This window comes from Panthera onca, chromosome B1, assembly GCF_046562875.1.
Source record: "Panthera onca isolate mPanOnc1 chromosome B1, mPanOnc1 haplotype 2, whole genome shotgun sequence".
Taxonomy (NCBI): domain Eukaryota; kingdom Metazoa; phylum Chordata; class Mammalia; order Carnivora; family Felidae; genus Panthera; species Panthera onca.
This window is the reverse complement of record NC_138342.1, coordinates 14697068-14713808: the sequence shown is the minus strand read 5'-3', so window position 1 is coordinate 14713808 and position 16741 is coordinate 14697068. Positions and strand designations below refer to the sequence as shown.

General features: G+C 37.8%; 1 long non-coding RNA gene and 1 pseudogene across 2 annotated transcripts in view; one reads left to right on the top strand and one right to left on the bottom strand.

Moving 5' to 3' along the window:
* LOC144616053 (uncharacterized) overlaps nucleotides 1-16741 on the bottom strand; it is a 323120-nt gene that overhangs the window by 261274 nt on the left and 45105 nt on the right. For both annotated transcript variants that reach the window (XR_013554933.2, XR_014137527.1), the window contains exon 2: nucleotides 11741-11815. This is a non-coding gene — a long non-coding RNA (uncharacterized LOC144616053). The remainder of the gene's footprint in view (nucleotides 1-11740; nucleotides 11816-16741) is intronic.
* LOC144616218 (U4 spliceosomal RNA) lies at nucleotides 16399-16477 on the top strand (annotated as a pseudogene).

Here is a 16741-nt window from a genome sequence, read left to right as displayed (position 1 = left end):
GTCTGTAGCCTCTAAGAATAAACATTCTTGTTATAAGAGTTTTACAAAAATATCTTCCCTGTTCATGGAAGTAAGTGAAATGAGAGCATGGTGGAAAGTGTCATAGGGGAAGAATAGTCCATCCATCCTGAAATACAAATATTCCTGCAGGACTTGATGATGGGCTTGGTTCCTGACAATGATGAGGAAAAAGGATACAAAAGAAAGTTGAGGAAGAGATATTTTAGTCCCCCCCATAAAATGCATAAGCATAAGCTCAGATGTCAAAAACTGCCATCTAGAAGAAAACTTCCCAGTGTATTAAAGGTGCTGAAGCAAAGAGAACAGATCAAGAAGTACTAGATTTTTCTAGAAGAAAGCAGAGAGGAAGTAAAGAGACTCCAGTAATTTAGAACATCTGATGTATCCAGAGCACCTGGAATACTAGAAAGGAAATTGCTAGGTCAAAGGTATAAATGATGTTAAAATTCTTGATATATTTCAGATAGTTTTCATAACTATGTCTGCCATTCTCTTTGATGTTCCTCCTATTCCCTTACATCTCCCCCTTTAAAGCCAACTTTCCTGGCTTGCATTTAAAATACCAGCCTTCCCTGATTTAGTATAGCACATTGAAACGAGTCTAAGTGAATTCAAAACTCCTCCCTTTTCCTAGGAATTTCTCCATCGTCATTCCCTGGAACAAGGAAGGGCAGCAGCCTGCCTTATAATGTGTGACTCTGAGACCAGGTCATGGCTGTTAAACTCAACAAATCATCCAATACTGTCTAAAACCACCATCTTCCCTCTCACAGAAATTTGGGGCTCAGATTAATAGTAATTTGTGTCAGACTCAAATTCTGTATGTACTTGGACCTATGACTTACACATTCATTAACTGTGAACTTGTCATATTATATACAATGTAGAAGAAGGGGAGTAGGGTAGGAAAGAATATCTATTTGGTGTAGACAGATATTTCGGAGAACTCGGGTCTAGTACCATAGCAAGGCTGGAAGGCCTAGGGAGCAGAAACTCAGAGAAACAGAGAAACTTGCCAGACTTAATCCCTTCCCAAGGCCATTATCAATCTATTCTCCGTAGTGTAGCCAGATTAATCTCCCTAAAACTCAAATGTCTTTGTCACTTTCCTGCTTGGCAACTTGTTCACGATTCCCTATCACCTACCTAGGATAAATGCCTAGCAACTAATATGTTATATAAAGTCCTTCCTATCTTTTTCTTCCTTATTTCCCAGCCTCAACCATCAAAGACACTCTCTGCACTCACTAAAGTCCAGTCATGCTGAATGTGCCATGTATTCTCTCACTTCTAGAGCATTACAGTTTCTGTTCTCTATGCATGTTTATTCATGACATCAATTCCAGTGTACTTTTCAAGACTCTGCTCATGACCTCTCCTCCCAGAATCCTGTCCTTAGACACCAGACCGTGGTCTCAGAGAGCTCTAAAAATTTCCTTTAGGAGTTACCATATTACGCTTACATGTTTTATATGTGTGTGCACACATATTGAGCCTCTACTAGCCTATAAACATATGTGTAATACCAAATTTTACTGAATAGATGTAACTCATTCCAGGGTTTATGGCTCAATGGGGTGGAGCACTGCATGGTCTTTAGGAGACCATGTGAATCTTAAACTGAGCACTTTAAAGCAGTGCACAACCTGCATAACCATGCATTGTGGACCTATTGGTCTATTTTTCTCACACACAACTCAACCCCCCTTCGCCCCCCCAAAAGGAAGGTGATTTATTTAGTTTTGTAAAAGTAAGACCTAGCAATAGTACCCAGTAAAAGCAGGGCTTCAGTTCAATTGCTGAATTACTGACAGGTGAAAATAAGATTATTATTTAGTCTATTATTTTTATTTAGCAAGTCTTTGATTACAAGTGAGTTTTTTGAAGTTGATAAAACATTTAATTACTTTCTGATGAATTATGGGACTTTTTCCTTTTTGATCCGTATGAACTTTATGTATAAATGATATTACCGTTTAATGTGTCATATGTGTTGCATGTAGTGTTTGCTTCCAGTTTTCTATTTGAATTTGAATTTTATGATATTTTTACAAAATATTTCAAAAGCATCAAATCTCATATATCCTTTTGTGATTTTTCCCTTGCTTTTATGATGAGAGCATCTTCTCATCCCATCTTACAGATTAAAGTATATTTACATCTGTTTCATCCTTTTTTATTTAATCCTGCAACTATCTGGGGTTTGTTTTGTGGTGTGGTGTGACTTAAGACTTACAATTACTTTTGTTGGAGAGAAAATAATAACCAATTTGTTTCAGAGTCAAATTAAAAGGGAGAGTCTTTATTTGCTTGGCCATCTAACTGCACAGTGCAAGTGAAGAGTATATTTCACTTTTTCAAAACTGTATTTCGAAGTCATAAAAATCACCATTGGCTGGACCCTGAGGCTATGTGTTCAAAAACCCAATGTGTTGTATGCTGTTACTGTTTCCATATTCTTGTTAGCACTTTTATTTTCTGTTGTTATTGTTAGCACTTTTAAATAATTGAATAAAGTAAATTATCATGTTGCTTTGCAAGAAAAAGAGCTTATATGTGATGTCTGAGGTTGATCCAAGAGTTGGAAATTATATTTCAGTCCCTGCTCATGCCAAGATCACATATTTTAATCTAGAGACCATTTTGACTCCCAACACAGTGTTAACTGCTAATCCTTCTGAAATCAGGGGAAGGACATAATCTTCTAAATTCCACTGAAGAAAAAGTATTCCAGATAGGTCAAATGAACATAACCAAACTCAAGAATAAATATTTCAAAATTGTAAGTTTTATGTAGTTTTTGTGAACTAGTACATAGGAACTGGAGTCCACCATTAAAATGTTAGTGGCTACATTGGGCTGTTATTGTAAGCTATTAAGGAGCCACGTTCCACTGATCTCTGCTATCAGGTGTGTGCCTGACATCAGGTGTCAGGCAGATTGGACTTGCTGGTTTAAAATGGCTTCCTGGGTCATATGTGATGACTGGATCCTCCCTCCACCTGCTCCCTTACCCTCCAGCAGGCTAGCCCAGCTTGTCCACATGCTCAGTTCCAAGGGCATGAGCCTGGAAACTGTTAAGACCTCTTGGGGCATAGGCTTGAAACTGTCACAATGTCACATTTGTCACACCCTCCAGATCAAAGGTTTAACAGATACAAGGCATGGGGAAACTGAGCCCACCGCTAAATGGGCAGTATTGCAAAGAATGACGGCCATTTTTGCAATTTCGCACAAAGAGATGTAGCTTTGTGTTTCATTCTGGGAATCTCTACTTTGCAGGTGGGATGGAGCGAGGTCTTCAAGTGAAGCAGAAAGGATCTCATTATGACACTGGTGGGCTCTATCCCACACTCCCCTTGTTGACCTGTTCCTCCACTAAAAATAAAAAATCCTCTTTTACTGCATTTGTATAAGGTGGATAACAAGAGTATATTCTTTAGTGAAACTGCAGTAAAACTTTTCATGGGCCTAAAGCATTGTGTATAATGTGCCTTTTGGATAAATCAACGCTTATTGCAGGGGAAAGAAAGAAGAGACTTCTAAATCATCCTCATTTACTTTTTCACTAATCTACTTTCTGTCTTCATGAATTTGTCTATTCTGACATTTTGCATAAATGGATTCATACAATATGTGGTCTTTTTTATCTGGCTATTTTCATTTAGCAAAACACTTTCAAGGATCATCTTTTCATAGCATACATTAAGTACTTTATTCCTTTTTATAGCTAAATAATATCCCATTGTATAAATACACTGCATTTTGTTTATCCATTTATTAGTTGATGGACATTGAGATTGTGTCTACTTTTTCCCTAATTTAAATTATACTTGTATAAGCATTCATGTAGAAGTTTTTGTGCAGACATGTTTTCAATTCTCTTGGAGATATATATAGAAATAGATATATATACATAGACATATAGATCTATACACACACAGAGAGATATATGTACACACCTTAGAATGCAATTGCGAAAGTGAAACACTATGTTTCACTGTTTTAAGAATTGCCAGACTATTGTCCAAAGTAGCTGCACCATTTTATATTCCCACTTGTAGTTTATGTGGGTTCTGATTTCCTCACATCACTCATTATTATTATTCACCAGTACTTGTTATTATCTGACTTTTTTATTACAGCCATCCTTGTGGGTAAACTGTCTCACTGTGATTTTGATTTCCATTTCCCTGATGACTAACCAGGCCTACCCTCTTTTCATGTGCTTATTGCCATTTACATATCTTCTTTGGAGAAATACCTATTTAAGTCCTTTTGGCCTATTTAATTGGGTTATTTTTTTTTATAGTTGACTTGTAAAAGGTTTTTCGGTACATATTCTCTATATGAGTCCCTAACCAGATATATGATTTGCAAACATTTTCACCCATGTATAGGTTGTCTTTTCATCTTCTTGGTTGTGTCCTTCATAGCACAAAAGTATTTTAAATTTTAATTGAGTCCAATTTATCTATTTTTACTTTGGGTATAATATTTAAGAAACCATTGCCTAATTCAAAGTCAAAGGAAATCTTCAAAGGAAGATTTACTCCCATGTTTCCTTCTAGTTTCAGCTTTTACACTATGCCTTTGATTCATTTTGAGTTAATGTTCGTATATTGTATAAGGTGGGGGTCTAATGTTATTCTTTTGCACATAGATAGGTAGTTGTCTGGATCTGTTGAAAAAAACTGTTGTAAAAACTATTCTTTTTTTTAAGTTGAAGTATAGCTGACGTGCAATGTTATTTTAGTTTCAGGTATGCAACATGGTGATTCCACAATACTATACATTATGCTATGCTCTGCAGGGTATGTGTAGTTACCATCTGTCTCCATACAAAGCCATTATGATATTACTGACTGTATTTCCTGTGCTGTACTTTTCATCCTTGTGGCTTATTTATTTATAACTGGAAGTCTGTTCCTCTAAAATCTATTCTTTCTCCCAGTGTATTGTCTTGACACCCATGTCAAAAATCAATTGACTATGAGAGTTTATTTCTGGACTCTCAATTCTGTTCCATTGATACAAATCCTTATGCCAGTACCACACTGCACTGATTACTGTAGCTTTTTAATAAATTTTGAAATTTCAAAGTGTTAGTCCTCTGATTTTGTTTCCTTTTTACACAATTGTTTTGGCCATTATGGGTCCATTTCCCTATGAATTTTAGAAAGCTGGTCAATTTCTGAAAAAACAAAAAGGGCAGCTAGATATTGATAGGAATTCCTTGAGTTTGTAGATTAATTTTGGGAGTATTATCACCTTAACAATATTAAATCTTTCATTCCATAAAAATAATGTCTTTACACTTATTTAGATCATTTAAAATTTCCTTTAATGATATTGTATACTTCCCAATGTACAAGTCTTATACTTCTTTTGTTCTAGTTTATTTTTAATGAATGTATTGTTCTTGACATTATTGTAAATATTTTCTTAATTTCCCATAGTTTTAACCTTAGCTGCTATCTAGAATCAGTTACAATATCAAGACAACTTAGTAAGTATCTAATATATATATACTAACAACTTTTAAGCACAATGAAAATTTTGGCTTATGGAGGATACAAGGATTCAATAAATAAAGCATGAAATAATATGAAAAACATGTTGATCTCTGGCCCAAGTTCTTTGAACAGAGCTCCTAAAATCTTTACAATTTCCTAGGTAATAGGAACACTAGGAACATCTTTTGTTCTAGTATTTGAACTTTGACCCTGGTTCCTGATACAAAGCTCCTAAATCCTTTAGAATGTCCTGGGTAATAGGAATACCTTTTGTCCTAATGAGGCAACTCTTAGTGGGCTCCCAGATGGTTTCAGGATGGGAGCTGGTCACCAGAATGACCAAGCCATGATTAGAAGCTTAGAACTTTCCATACTACCTCCCACTTTCAGGGAGGGGAGTGGGACTGGACACTGAGCTGACTGACCATACCTATGTGTTGAGGACCTCATAAAAAAATCCCAAAAGTACAGGGTTCAGAGAGCTTCCAGATTGGTGGACACATCCACGTGCTGCAACTCCATGGGGGCAGAATGTCTTGTGCTAGAGACACTTCCAGACTCACTCTGTGCGTCTCTTCATCTGACTGTTCGTCTTTACCCTTTATTATTTCCTTTACAGTACACTGATAAAAATAATTTAGTGTTTCCCTGAGTTCTGTGAGCCATTCTAACAAATTACTGAATCCAAGGAGGGGGTCATGGGAACCCCAAACTATAGAGAGTCAGTCAGAAGTACAAATGACAGCCTGAGACTTGCAACAGACTTCTGAATTGGCACAGTCTTGTGGGACTGAGCACTTAACTTGTGAGATCTGATGCTATCTCCCAGTACTAGACAGTATCAGAACTGAAATGAATTATAAGACACCCTACTTGGTGTCACAGAGTATTCACTGATGTGTAAAAAGCCCACACATCTGGTTTCAGCAGTATTGTGAGTATGAGAGTAAAAAGGAAACACAGGAATGTTTCCCCAAACTGTTGTAGGATACTCTTATGCCATATTAAATGGCAGAGTATCTGCTATATAATAAATGCTTGTGAATAGCAAATAAATGAATGACATAATGATGGCAGTGGTGATAACAATGTTTGCTTTACTTATTTTTTATAATTTTTTAAATTAATTCATTTTGAGATAGAGTGAGAGCATGAGTGGGGGAGGGGTAGAGAGAGAGAGAATCCCAAGCAAGCCCTGCACTGTTAGTACAGAGCCTGATGCAGGGCTTGAACTCACGAACCATGATATCATGACTTGAGCTGAAATCATGAGTCAGATGCTTAACCAACTGAGCCACCCAGGCACCCTGATGTTTGCTTTAATCAAAGGCAGAATATGTAGCCTCTTAGTCTATTCATAACCCTACTTCCTAATTCCTGTCTCTCACTCTATACTCCAAGAATTCCAACTACTTATATCTCCTAGAATGTGCTATTTCACTCTCATACACATCAAAGAATATGCCTGGAACACTTTTATGTCCCCTGCCCAAAGCTCCCTATCTTTGCCTAACTCTTTCTTACCTCTCTAGTCTCAGCCCTGTCTAACTGCCACTTCCATTAAGAAGGCTTTCCCAACATTTTCAGGTTGGGTTAGGGGCCCTCCATGTGTCTCCCATGGTGACTCCCAATTATCCCTGTGGTGGCACCATCACATATCTCTTTGGTTGTCATGCCTACTAGGTTGTAAGCTCCTTGAGGTCTATCTTCACCATCCAGAACAAAGGCTGCTACATACCAAGTGTTCAAAACATAATCAAACACAAATGAATAAAATTATCCAGAGCAGTCTGTGTCTCTAGGGTATTGGATTCAATCAACATTTCTCCCTTATTTTCCTGTTTTCTTTGTTCTTCCATTACCTTTCTACAATTGTCTTACTCTTTATTTTAATTTTTATTGTCATGTGTCTATTGTCAAACATGGTCCTGGTTGAAAGCATCTTGAATGATTCCCTCTGACCTTAAAATGGTCATAAAACCAATTAATTGGTAAATAAAACCATGATGAGACAACTCTGAAGATGGATGCAAATCACATTTCCAGACCCATTGCCTATTCCCACAATACCCACACACCAACTGGGGTTGAAATCATATCATGCATTTGAAAAGACAATTTTTGACTCACTGGATGTGGTAGTATTTGGTATTTTAAAACTATGTATAAAATCACTATGTTTTCAAATCAGTCTATTGTTTCACTCTATTCTCTTCTTTTCACCAACATGTTCTCTGTATTGCACATCTGACCTAAGGTTTACTGACCATGAGATGTTAGGCATGTCATTTTACTTCTCTGACTCCTGGCAATGATATGTGAACACTAACACCCATTTCTCATGTCATATGGAAGGAATGAAATCTAAAAAGTCATGTAAGCTGTCATACCCTATTCCTGGCATATTGAATATGTATAATGATTTCCTTCTCTATCCACCCAACTTCCTATATAGACACAACTACGATCTTCAGATAAACGCCTAGATAGAAACCTTATTTTTTAGTAGGCATGTGGTTGATGGTCACTTTGAACCATTTATCAATAAAAAATAATAATAATAAACATACTATGAGAAAAACAAAATAAATTGATTTCTTACATTCCTTTTCTTTGTTATTTTTATAAATGTTATTTAAATCTAAGAAATTATTATACTCTCTTGGGATTGGCTCTGGTTACTCCTCAATATATGTACCTCCTTTTAGAATGTCAGTGTTGTTCATGGACACTACCGTATTTTGCTCAGAGTTGAGTATTTTCCAAAACCCTGCAACCCATTTCCCCTATAAATTATTCTTATTAATGTTCCCATACTAAAATGCCTACATATTGCATTTTTTTTTAGTGCAGGGGGTGATTTTAATATTTCAAAGACCCCTATAAATCAAACATAGTGTTGTAAAAACCAAGCAATTTGGCTGGAAAAGCAAAGACATGGTTCCTGTCTGACATTTGCATCAGAAAGTCAGCCAAGCTTCTGAGTGCATTAGTCCATGGAAACAAGAGTCCTCTTATGATAAACAAGCGCTCTGGGAGACAGGGTATTATCACAAAGAGGATTATTTATGCTAGTTCGAGAAACAAGAAAAGGGGAAAAATGTAATCCCCTTCAGATCTTGAGGCTGCTGATGAAATAAAAATTTCAAAGTAAAATTTTTGAAAATTGGCTCTGAGAGTGCTTATGGTTTTAGTCAGAAAATAAGCGGGCAGAGGGACCTGGGAATGGGAGAATATCGACAAATAGAAGAGCTAATGCTGAATTCTCTTGAAGCAGGATTTTAATTCTCTTAAATATCAGAAGCTACCCCAACTTCATTATAGACCTCATTGGAAATAAAACCATCTCTGTGGGAAAAAAAATAGACTTGTATATATTCATTCAGAAATGCACACTCATTTGGAAACACAGATATGAAGTCCAGACTAGAAAACATACCCTCAAAAAACACCCAAATATGCCCATTCACAAAATTTGCATATTGATTCTGAAGTCATAGATAGGCTTAGGGATGAAAAACAGGACCAAGGGTTTAGCCAAATCTGTAATGCTCAAGAGCATAAAGTGTCTTTAAAGTTAAAATGCCAAACAAAAATTAATATCTTCTATTTTTTCTTTAACATGGTTCAAGAAAATTCTCATCTAGATTGGTCTCTGGTATTATTTTATTCAAGACAAAGAAAATTTCTTCTAATATATACAAAGGAAGCATGATTTTTACTTATATCATAAACATATAAAGCAATCTGGGTCTGTTCTGAAAAATAGATGAAAAAATGAGGGAAACAAAAAAACCAAGTCTTTCATACATACCAGGTTAAAAACTGACTGTAAAAACAACAACAACAACAATAACAAAAACTGACTGTAGTGACTGTGGTCACCTGTGAGAAAGTCAGACTCATTTCAGAAACCATAGAATAACAGTATCAAACATATCAGAAATGATGCAGTTTGTCAGGCATGGCTTTAAATCCCAACTCTGTCTGCCATTTATAAGTTCTATAGCACTGGAAAAGATGTTTATCCTCTCTGTGCCTCATTCTCTGCATCTTTAAATGGAGGTAATAAATATTTAACTTTCAGACCTTTGTTAGTATTCCATAGTCTCTCGTTTTAGTTATAATGCCAGGTACATATTAAGGTACTCATTCAACATAATTATTATATATTAATATAAAAGTTGCTTAAAATAGTTCATAGATTACATTTAATTTAAATCAACTCTAACATAATCTAATTCAAGCTACATTAAATGAGTAACAAAAGATGTTTAAAAGAGATTAAGAATTTGAAAGCACAACTGTATGACTAAAACACTCTTTTATTCCAAATGGCTGTTTATCAGTAAAATTCCTGGGATTTCAGGAGAAAGGGAGCCCTTGATGTGCAGCCACAATAAAACAGATGAGCAGACCACAGTGCACAGGTTAGAGGTGACCTTAGGGGAGATGACAGGTCTCCAGAAACAACAACATAGTGGTAAACAACAACATAGTGTCAAGTGGAAAATCCACCCCATCAAGCAGTTGTCTTCATTACTCAGCACCAAAAAAAAAAAAAAAAAAAAAAAAAAGGGTCTGATGGATGTTTCCCAGTGAATCAGCCACCTGCTGTTGGTGCTCTTGTGTCCTAGGGACTCAGGTTTGAAGCAATCTTCCATTCTACGTCTCTGTAATCTTATATCCTAAGTTATATCCTAAAGGATAGGTGCAGCTTGATTATGAGATAAGAATATGGCAATTTAACAAGGGACAGTGGCTAAATGGAGGGGATCTAAGTTCAATACCAGAAGAGAATGGAGCTAATAAAGAACATGTTTGGAGCTATTAAAAGAATGCAATGGAAAGATTAATGTAGAACACTTAGCACATGATAAGTTCTCAGGAAATGTTGGTAAATGTTTTTATAGAAAAGTGTACAATAGAATCAACTATTATTCTTAAACGAGCATATTAAGTTATTACTTTAATATTATGTCTAACAAGAACTTCTGTCAACATGTCCAAAGACTGAGATTAGGATCAAATGTCAGAGATCAAAAACATCGAAGACAACAAGACAATGAGACCCAAGAAGGGGATCAAGATAGTGACAGTAAATTACAATAGGGAATTACTAAGAACCTTTTGTTAGCCAAAGAATAGAAAGGGAGATAGCTTATGCCAGAGGAACAAGAATGGGACAAATATAATTCCTACAGCCCATTTCACATCCCTGTTCCTCATTTCAACTTTCAACTACTTGTGCCCCATGAGACCTTTGCTACCTGCAAATGAATATCTTTTCTTTTCCTAGGTCATTATATCATAACCATGTCCCACACGACCAAAACCTTGCTTTGTGACTTCAAAATGACAGCTGATAAATATGTTAAAACTGCCCATGTTGAGGAGATATTTTATTTTATTTTTAATGCTTATTTATTTACTTTTGAGAGAGAGCACAGGCAGGGGAGGGACAGAGAGAGAGAGGGGGAGATACAGAATACAAAGTAGGCTCCAGGCTCTGAGCTGTCAGTGCAGAGCCCAATGCGGGGCTTGAACTCCTGAACTGTGAGATCAGGACCTGAGCCAAAGCAGGAAGCTTAACCAACTGAGCCACCTAGGTGCCCCTTGAGGAGATATTTTAAAAGTCTCTGGCCCACTTCTACACTCAGGATATAGATTTTTTTTCTCATAGTGTTTGTGGGAGGGGGGAAGCACAATTTATTATAGACTGAAATGTATTTCATCAAAATCCGTATGTTAAAGCTCTGACTCCCAATGTGACTGAATTTGGAGATAGGACATTTAACCTTAAATTAAATGAGTTCCTAATATAGAGATTTCAATCTCTCCCTGTCTCCCCCAACCCCCTGTGCAGGCACAGAAGGAAGCCCATGTGAGGACACAGTGAGAAGGTAGCCTTCTGCAACCCAAAAGAAAGGTCTCACCAGAGACCAGATACCAACTCTGCCATCGCCTTGCTATTGGACGTGAAGCCTCTAGCACTGTTAAAAAATAAATGTCTATGGTTGAAGCCACGCAGTCTGTGATATTCTGTTACTGGGGAGGAAGAAATTTTCCTCTGTCCAAGATTTTTTGTCTGGACTATTAAATTTGCATGAAACAGATTAACAGGAGAAAATCAAATTTAGTGTCCTATGTATAAGGAATCCACAAAGACATGAAATTCCAAAGACAGGCAACAGGAGGCTTACCTGACATCCTGGGCCAAGGAGAGGAGTAGGAGTCTCAAAGAGGAGGAAGATCATTACCAGATCTGTAAGAGATGTCTGGAAAAAAAAAAAAAAAAAGGCTGCCCTGCTATACAGATAAGTTTCTTAGGTGAAAAGGAATCTCTGTTAATAGCTCTCTTTCTGATATAGATTCTCCTTTACAATGTAAATTGAGGTAGCTGAAGGGGAAGTTAAAAGCTTTTCCTGAATTAGTTGGGTTTGATTGCATTTTACTCAAAATAGTCTTCATGTCTAAATGATCCATATTGGGGCAGCCTACCCTTGGCCCCCACACATGTGTCACAGTAGCCCTTACACACTAATATATGTACAGCCTTATCCAAAGGACTGCATAAAGTGGTGGAAATTTCAGATATCCTCAAAGACAGGATAAATAAAACATACGAGTATGGTAGATTTTATAAAGTCCTCAAATTAATCTGCATAAAGTCTTAACAGCATTTTTCTATTATCATAGTTAAAAATTTTGCTTAATTCCGGGGCACCCGGGTGGCTCAGTCGGTTAAGTATCTGACTTCAGCTCAGGTCATGATCTCACAGGTCGTGGGTTCGAGCCCCGCGTTGGGCTCTGTGCTGACAGCTCAGAGCCTGGAGCCTGTTCTGGATTCTGTCTCCCTTTCTCTCTGCCCCGCCCCCGCTCACACTCTGTCTCTGTCTCTCTCAAAAATAAACATTAAAAAAAAAAAACTAAAAAAAAATTTTTGCTTAATTCTGCACACTTGAAAATTAATATATTATAGGGCTCACTGAGTGTTTATTATTCAAATATTGACTGATAACCAAGGAGAGAAAACTTTCCAAAAGCTACTAATACTAGGATTCTGAATTTATTCATCAGCTTTTGGTGGGTGGGGACACTAAGATGAGGAATCTATAGAGGTGAGACTGTAATGTGAAATGCTGAGAGCATAGCATTCTTTTTGTTATGGCTCTCATTAATCAATGAATTTCACCAAATAAATCAACTGAGATTCTCTTTATAACCATGATACTCCATATACAGGCACATCTGTTTTCAAATTCTAGGTTCTCAGTGTTTGTTGCCTCCTACTAAAACCTCCCTACTTCCCTCCAAAGTTACCTTTCAACCTTTCTTTAAGGAGGATTGATAAGGTAAAAAAAGGAGTGTAAAATCTAGTGGAATCTGAGTCTTTTTTTTTTTTTTTTAATTTTTTTTTTAACGTTTATTTATTTTTGAGAAAGAGAGAGACAGAGCATGAATGGGGCAGGGGCAGAGAGAGAGGGAGATACAGAATCTGAAACAGGCTCCAGGGTCTGAGCAGTCAGCACAGAGCCTGACGCGGGGCTTGAACTCACGGACCTCGAGATCATGACCTGAGCCGAAGTCGGACGCTTAACCGACTGAGCCACCCAGGCGCCCCAAGAGTCTAATACAATAAAAAAAGTCAAAGGATTTTAAAAGTATATAACTCTAATATTAGATAGTTGATTTAACATTTTTAACGCTTAAAAGGTTTTAAGATTTTTTTTCTTTTCTTCTTTTCTTAGAGAGAGAGAGAGAGAGAAAGAGAGCAAGCACGAGTCGGGGAGAGGGGCAGATGGAGAGAGAGAGAATCTTAAGTAGGCTCCATGCTCAGAGGGGAGCCTAGGATCATGATCTGATCTGAAATCAAGAGTCAGATGCTCAACCAGCAGAGCCACCCAGGGCCCCCTAAGATTGTTTTAAAATAATTGGAAGCTCCTGGGGCACCTGGATGGTTCCATTGGTTAAGCATCGGACTTCGCCTCAGGTAGTGATCTCATGGTTCTTGAATTCCACCCCCACAACGGGCTCACTACTATCACCTTGTCAGCGCAGAGCCCATTTCGGAACCTCTGTCCCCCCCTCTCTTTGCCCCTGCCCTGCTTGCATGCTCCTGCTGGGAAAATAAGTAAAGTTCTGCACCATAAGATGGCCATGGGACTAACATAAACTCTAGTTCCTAGCTTAGAGACTCTTCTTCCAGAGGTTCTTCTTCCTGCCCTGCTTGCCATGGGTGCCAAATTACTACTAATGGGGAATGCGGAAGTAACAGAGGATAAATTGTCCCCCATGCTTGTGCTTGGGACTCAGATCTCTGGAGAAGGAGCTCCTCTGAGCCCCAAGGTGTAAAATAAAACTCAGATCCACCAAGATCTCCGAGTGCCACTTGGTTTTTCTGCCAGCGATCCAGCCTGGTTCCGTAACACTCTCTCTCAAAAAATAAATAAAACATTAAAAAAAATAATTGAAGTTGCTCAGAAATTTCTCCCCATGAACGGGAGGAGTGAGACAGTGATTATGTACTGCTGAATATGTCCTCTTAATGCATGGATATATTCCCTAGTATTCTTATTATCACTGGCCCTACAGCATTTTCCCTCGCACGCACCTAACTTTTCTTATCATTTTCCTAAGGAGAAAGCTCAAAAATTATTGTGTAAGCTATCCTTCCAGACATATATTTATTTATCCAGGGCAATTTTTAAACAATTTCATGGCTCATAGACATCTGACCTCAAAATTTTGGCAAACTGATAGGCTTGTCCAACGTTTTTGCTCCTGCATTTTTTATTATCTTGTCATCCTTGTATTTTCAGGGTTGAATTTGTTTTGTGTGCAAACTTATATTACTTGTGTTCCCAGGTTTTTCTCTCAAATTGAAAATTCAACTAAAGCTGATGGTTTAAAAAATGGAGATTTTAACTACCCAAGGCATATAGGAGAATCTGTGAGACCTGTCTAATCATATAATCAAGTAATTGAAAACAAACCTTGCTCCCCCCGACCCCCCAAGGGCTTAACTCTAGCTACTACTTTCAATGATTTAATTTTCTTCCTGTTATGTCATCTCCCACAAGACTGCCTGCAAAACAGGCTTGCCAATGGCATGTGAAAACTGCAGCTGCCTGTTTCCTGATGGGTGGCAAAACAACATTAAGTAGATATGTGTTTTCCTTCTCTTTTAGAGCTGAGAACCTAGTATAGTGCTGCTGCCTTGATTATAATCATTCTTCTTCTTTGATCTACATATTTAAGTGACTTTTGACAAGTACTCTCCTCTCTCTGAATTTCAACTATCTTATCCATTGAATGTAGACAATAAGATCACCCCTAGAGAACTGTGCAATGACATGCATGTGATACAGATTACTAATTATTCCCTAGTATCCATTTTTCCTTTTCTATTTTTAATAATGAAGCCGCCGGGTTTCAGGGGAGCACTAGCCTCCTGGTTAAAGACTATACATCGCAGACTCCCTTGCAGCTAGTTAAGACCCCCTAAGTTTCCGCCAGCTAAGGCCAGCTAATTGTGATGGAAGTGACGTGTTCAACTCCTTGATAGTGTCCTTAAATGAAGTTCCTTCTCCCCTCTGTCCTCTGTCCTCTTTCCCAGGCTTAAATTTAACATTCTTCTGGGTATGTCTGTGAGGTGTTTCCAGATGAGATTAGCATCTGAATCATGGATCCCCTTCCTTCATAAGGTGGCACCCTCCAATCTGGTGAGGGCCTGAATAGAACAAAAGGTGGAGGAAGGAGGGATTCACCCCCTTTTCCTGCCTCGCTGTCTGAGCTGCATCATCTCATCTGATCTTTGGCTTTCAGACTCAGATTTAGACCACTGGCTCCTCTATTTCTCAAGTCTTCAAATCTGAACTGAATTACCAGCCAGCTTTCCTGGGTCTACAGCTTGCAGATGACAGATCGTGGGACCTCTTGGCTTCCGTAATCATATGAGCCAATTCCTCATAAATATCTCATGACATAGATACAGATCTATTTAAAAAGACACAAGCCCAAAATGGAACCATTTGCCGCCCCCCCCCCCCCCACAAGAACAGCTAACGGAGACTTACTTACAATTTCAACCTATCCCAGGAATGTGACCTTTTAAGAGTCAGTCTAAAATTTCCTGATCCACACTAGTGAGGTCATCTGCATAATAAAAACAAAACCCTATTGTTGCAGTTGCCTTCATCCCAAAAAGGGGTCCTGCCCAGAAACAAACCTTTCTTTTCTTTTGCTAATAAGTTCTCACCCCACCCTCTCATCTGTAAAAACCTTTTATTATGTACAACTCCTCAGAGCAGCTCTCTACCACTGGATGGGATGCTGCCAGGTTCATGAATTGCTACTACTAACTCTGTTTCTCTGGAGAGCCTTAATACCCGTAAACATGCAAATTCTGTGGAAGTACTTAACAGATAAAAGAGCTATTTAATCATGTATTTAAATGTCTGTGATTTCCCTGCTTTAATCTGATTCATCTTTAGGTATCAGATCAAATACGCCTTTCTCTCTGAATTCTTCCTTGATTTTCTTAGGCATTTAGACACTTGCTGTGCTCTGTTTTCACATGATGGGTTATAATGCTTATCACATCCTATTACGTATCTTGTCATTTCTTGGTCTCCCTCAAGTCAAAAGCTTGATTTCCTTAACCTTAGCTCAGGCCCTAACTGGCTTATAGTAGGTGTTCAATAAATATTTTAAAATAAATAACTAATGCCAATAATATCTTCAACCTTTACAATATGTCAACCACATTCTGATCCCACAAGGTAAGGGGCTATTATTTGCCCCAATGCACAGGTGAAAAGCTAAAAATTAAACAACTTGTTCAAAATCATACAGCCAGAGCTTTGCGCAGTGGCGGTATTATAGCCAATGAGGTTTACCCAATGCACGATTATTGCTTATTCAAAATTACACAGCCAGTAGGAATCAAGGAAGATTAGACCCAAGGTTTATATGATATCAGTTCGTGAACACTTAACCACAACTTTGCACCCCTTCTCAGCTGACGGAGAACATGAACCAACCAGAAGTGCCAAGCACCAGCTGTGTGCCTCTTATTGTGCTAGGCACCAAGGTAATAAAAAAGTTATAAAAATCATTACTTCTGGCTCTCAAAAACAGATGTCCTGTTTAAACAGAGGCAAAGAATATACAAGTAAATTCTCAATCGTGTGTGATGGGTG